This window comes from Gigantopelta aegis, chromosome 12, assembly GCF_016097555.1.
Source record: "Gigantopelta aegis isolate Gae_Host chromosome 12, Gae_host_genome, whole genome shotgun sequence".
Classification (NCBI taxonomy): Eukaryota; Metazoa; Mollusca; class Gastropoda; order Neomphalida; family Peltospiridae; genus Gigantopelta; species Gigantopelta aegis.
This window is the reverse complement of record NC_054710.1, coordinates 29,628,147-29,634,146: the sequence shown is the minus strand read 5'-3', so window position 1 is coordinate 29,634,146 and position 6,000 is coordinate 29,628,147. Positions and strand designations below refer to the sequence as shown.

The following is a 6,000-nucleotide window of genomic DNA, read 5'->3' as shown; positions in this document are numbered from 1 at the left end:
ATTATTACTTTTTTTTTTAAAGCGATATATTCCGATTTGTTTTGGGGGTTTTTGTGTGGGGGTTTTCTTTGTTAAATAAATCTACAGATCCCATACATGAATGTAATATTAATTAGTGACAGCTATGAAATTTAGCAAACTACAACATTTCGCACCAATTCTTTTTCAAAATCCTGTTACATATTACACCACACCCCAATGTATTCAGATTTCTGTATCCACCATGGAGTAATTTCGTATTTTGTTGGTGTCGTACTGTCGAACGATATCGTTTCATTCTTCGGTTGGTAGGGGACATGTTATACCATGGTACTTGGGTACGGATAAAGGGTCAAATGGTTTTATATATAGTTTCGTTTCTGTTGTGACACGTGTTCTCGCTGCTCCATTTAAGCAGGGCGCCCGGCCTGCTATTGTATTTTGCCGCCCCGCTTTCGTGTTTTGTCGCCCCCTTTATTTTTTTCCTCACCCCTCTTTATTTTCCCACATCCTACTATATTTTACAGCACCCAGCTCCGCCATTTCAAATTGCATTTTTTTCTCACACTGAAATTTATTTTATCAGTCTGCACACTCAACATCAAAGGAAACAATTTTAACCGCGGTGTGGGAAAAACTTCGGTAGCTTACGATAGTTACCGTAACGTAATTTAACACTATTTTAACAGCCTCTGTTGTGTCGGTATCGGCCCGGGACGTATAAAATCCTATTTTGTGTAGTATCGGTTTGCCGAATTATGAATGTCCCGGGAAGTAGAAGGAACTAATTGGTTTACATGTTCTGCATTGCAGTGTGAGCCGTGTTTTCTTTACCAACGAAATGAATGAATGAATGAATGAATGAATGAATGAATGTTTAACGACACCCCAGCACAAAAATACACATCGGCTATTGGGTGTCACAAATTGTAAAACCAACGAAATGAGAAGCGTTATATTCTAGCATTACTGTTCGGGGTAGCAACTGAGCACGCACTTGTGTATGTTTTCTTTTCTTAAAATTATTATTATTGTTATTTCTTCTTTCCTCCTCAATTTTGTTTTATTTTGCTCGTATTGGTCTCTACTGTTTTAAAGGATTACTGTTCTGGGTAGTAAATTATATCTGTTCACAACGCTGTACGCACTGTATTCCTCACGACACAATTGAGAGGCTGGTTTGGGTTTTTTGTTGTTGTTGTTTTTTTCCATTACGTCGTATGCGCAAAAATGTAGGACTAGCATCAGAATATATTGAAAACGATGATGTACAAAAGGTTGTACGGCGTGCTTCAGCCCTTCCGATGGTTCCGCTGGACAAAGTTTGGGACGTTTGGGCTGACACAATTGCCGACAGTTCCCAGGATGAAAAGGTAACATTACGGATGGACTATGTCACTAACACCTGGATAGAAGGACCATGAAGTCCAGAAACGTGGAACCACTTTGGCAATGACAGCCACCGGACAAATAACCATTTGAAAGGATGGCACCATAAAATAAATCACATCGCCCAGAAGAGTCATTCGAACATATTTGAGGTGGTAGGTCTATTGAAACGTGAGCAGTCTACAATGGAAGTTAAACTACAGCAGTTAGATGGGCACTGGCGAGCTCCGGCACGAAAACGAAAATACCGCACTATCGATACCAGAATCCGGTCTCTGAAAGACGAGTTGATCAGCCACAACATCACAGACATGGAATGGAATGAATGAATGAATGAATGAATGTTTAACGACACCCCAGCACGAAAAATACATCGGCTATTGGGTGTCAAACTATGGTAATGCAAATAAATAAAGTGATGATCAACATCAATATAAAAATTCAAGGTTTAAACAAAAACAGTGTAAAGAACTGTGCAAAAATACAAATACAAATATCACAGAATTTTACGGACACCGAATTTTACTCCAAACTTCAATTTGTGCTGTATTGGCCATTCTCAAAGAGAATGTTACACCCCTGCACCACGGTGAGGTTACAGCACACGCAGGGGACATGGAATGGAGTACACTGATCACATCGGACAACTTTTGCATTTCAACTGAAAGCTGCGAGAATCAACGGAAATATTATTTAAAATAAATCACCTACGTTTGTTTTCCTTCTTCATTTTTCATCATTTCTTTCTTTCTTTATTTCTTTACTGTTTTGTTTGTTTATTTATTTATTTATTCTGTGTTTTGTTGTTGTCTCATGTATATATTTCTCTTTGAATATTTAATTTCTTGTATATCTTGTAATAGTTGTAGTCGCCGTTATTGTCATATTGTCATTATTGTATGTTATTAGGAGAGGGCCTCGTAAGTTGGATAACTTGTGCCCAATCCACTTGCAATAAAATATGTTTCAATCAATCAACGTAAACATGTTTTGCGTTCAAAATGAATCGTGGAACTGAATTATGGAAACAATTAATGCATTACTGAAGTTTGAATAAAAATGTTATGCTACTTTTAAATTGAATAGTTTGTTGTATGAACATATACACATTAACAGACATAGATACAGAGAGACAGACACACAGACAGACGACGGACGGACAGACATAGATACAGAGAGACAGACACACAGACAGACGACGGACGGACAGACAGATTTACACCAGAGCCGTTAAAACTTAGGTATTGTTGTATATCATTTTAAAATTTTATGTTATTGTATTTATTTGTAATACCAACAACATAACCACTGAAACGAATTCTTAGTGCTAATAACTGCACTGTGGTATAGAATTAGTTCGTTGTTAACTTTTGACTGCACCCACCGTCAACCAGGTAAAAGGGCAATTAACGAGTACCGGGACGTAGATAGATCCTAATTAGTACACATCAACAAGTCCCGCGACGTCGAATTCATTTTAGGACCATTTATACAAGTTTATCTACTTTACCGGGACGGCCAATACATCTGGGTCAAGTACAGGATCAAGGACAGTATAATGAAACAAGAGTAGGTGACGTTGTAATGAGGAATTAGTTCTGATTAAGTCTAAATTTTAGCTCTATAACCATTACTTGTCAGGGGTACGTGCGTTTTTAGAATTAAGAATAATGTATTTATACAAAACCAAGCATAAACAGAAACACTTCGGATGTACGATAATGAATATTCTAAACAATAAAATAAAAGTTCTAATTTAAATTAACAAAAACGACTCCAATAGTGAAAAATACGTCGTAGTGTCAAAACACTAGGATCTGTTACTTTAAAATATTCATAAAGGCGTAAAAGTAAAATGGTTTCTTTCTCCATTTCCACCAACCCCTTGTGGTCAGTTTTGGAATCACCCAGTCTAATTAAAATTAGCTCCATATTACAAGTGGATCTAACAGCAGCCCGTTGGAGCTCATGTCCAGTTGACCTTTCATTCGACCAATCAAAAGCTTACTTACAAAATCATGCCAGTGATTTGAAAAGAATTTGAAAACATTCGGGATTATGCCGAGGGTATACGAAATGATTCGGGTAAATTACGAAGTATGCTGGAAACTAATTTCAATATAAAATTTTATATAAAATTCGTTTCAAGACGAAAAAAAACCCGTCATGGTATAGCCATAAAATCTGTTTATACTAGTATACAATCCAGAGTTTATCACTGCTCTTTTCCCCTTGTTTTTTTTTTTTTCTTTCAATGTTAAAATAGACCAACAAGTTCGACTATTGCATAAAATAGTCTCGACCGATATTTTTAGAATTCGTAAAAAGTAAAGTAAAGTTTGTTTTATTTAACGACGCCACTAGAGCACATTGATTTTTAATCTTATCATCGGCTATTGGACGTCAAACATATGGTCATTCTGACACTGTTTTTAGAGGAAACCCGCTGTCGCCACATAGGCTACTCTTCTTTACGACAGGCAGCAAGGGATCTTTTATTTGCGCTTCCCACAGGCAGGATAGCACAAACCATGGCCTTTGTTGAACCAGTTATGGATCACTGGTCGGTGCAAGTGGTTTACACCTACCCATTGAGCCTTGCGGAGCACTCACTCAGGGTTTGGAGTCGGTATCTGGATTAAAAATCCCATGCCTCGACTGGGATCCGAACCCAGTACCTACCAGCCTGTAGACCGATGGCCTGCCACGACGCCACCGAGGCCGGTTTAGAATTCGTATGCTCCCAAATAACGTTATAAAAGGTGAAGTGTAATTGGTCGATATTTGAATTGTTATTTATAGATGAAATGTCACCTGGATATGGAAGTCCACGCAATGCTGTTAGATCTACTGGAGAGCTAATTTTAATCAGATTGGAAATCGCCCTAAACTCGTTTATATCATTTTGTTTCCATGTTTTGTATTTGCGACCTACTAGCCTAAAAATATAATATACAGACCGTGTTAAAATAATAATAGTAAATAGGTTATATTGAGAACTTGGTCAACAATATTAATAGGAATACAGTTTGATCAATGCTATTGTTTGGGATAAAGGGCACATGTGTTAGCAGTTAAAACGTGTTGGATTTGATTTAATCTTGCTTTCATTCAATGAGTTCTCATTTATTTATCTGCTTATCACTGGATGTCTTTGGTTGTTTTAGAATATAAGTTTTACTCACTGATTTTAGACACCTTTATTTATTTATTTATTTATTTATTTATTTATTTATTTATTTATTTATTTATTCATTCATTCATTCATTCATTCATTCGTTCATTGATCTATCCTTTGACTGATTTATTTATTTATTTATTTATTTATTACATGTATATTATATTTGTTTATTTGTTTATCTGTTTGTCTGTTTGTTTGTTTATTAAGTTTGCTTATTTATTATATAACATTTAGTGAAATATCTTCAAACATCAGTGAAATAAAAGTGTTATCAGTCATTCAGTGCCCATAACACATTTTAGAGTGGACATTTCACTAGTTCACTCTAAAATGTGTTATCGTCACTGTAGAAAGTGTTACCTTCACTGAAAGAAAGCAGGAACTATTTTTTTCTGCGAGCATTTTAAAAATAAAGGTTAATTGCCAAATAAATAGAACATTTCATGTTTTTTTTTGTGAAATATGATTCATATCTCATCTCATGAAGTTTGCAATCATATCACACTCGTCGCGCGACTCGTGAGATATGATTGCAAACTTCCCTATATTTCTGTTGTTTGTTTATTATTTGTTTTATTTGTTTATTTTGTAGTCTTAGTATTCCCTGCCCTGCTCTGGTTATAATATAGTAAACAAGTCTGGGAGTGGCAGTCCTCTTTGTCGCGATGCAAGAGGGGTGAAATTTTCAGTACAGGCTCTCATAGAAGGGGAGTCCTCCTATATACTAGATAGGAAGGAAGGACATTTTATTTAATGACTCACTCAACACATTTTATTTACGGTTATATGGCGTCGGACATATGATAAGGACCACAAAAATATTGAGATATGAAACCTGCTGTCGTCACTTCATGGGCTACTCTTTTCGATTAGCAGCAAAGGATCTTTTATATGCACCATCCCACAGACATGATAGTACATACCACGGTCTTTGTTATATCAGTTGTGGAGCACTGGTTGTAACGAGAAATAGACCGACCGCGCATCAAGCGAGCGCTTTACCACTGGGCTACGTCCCGCTCCTACACTAGATAGAGATTCATGGAATCAATCACTATTTTGCAAAATGCCCATTCAACTCTGTATTGTGTAGCGATACGGTTCGTTCAGATTTACAAGGCTGTTGTATAAAAGTGATTTTTTTTATGTTAGTAATTGATATTACTTCCATCAATCACAAATTTAAAGACAGGAAAAAAAGTTAATCTAATGAAAATAACAACATTAACTATTTTTTCTGAGTCTCTGATCACATTAAGTTGAATTAATGACATGTAGTCGCTGGGATTGACAATGGCAAAATATTAAGATATAAAACAAGTGAAACAAGTGAAACAACAAAACTCACAGTAAAAATAGCCCAAGCGCTTTCATTTATTGTCAATATCTTCCAATTATGTGTATATATACAATAATATATGTATGTATGTATGTATATATGTGTATATGTA

At 35.9% G+C, this 6,000-nt stretch overlaps 1 protein-coding gene across 4 annotated transcripts in view; it reads left to right on the top strand.

Annotated features, from left to right (window-relative positions):
- Positions 1–6,000, top strand: part of LOC121385724 — a 41,616-nt gene that overhangs the window by 7,053 nt on the left and 28,563 nt on the right. The window lies entirely within an intron of this gene.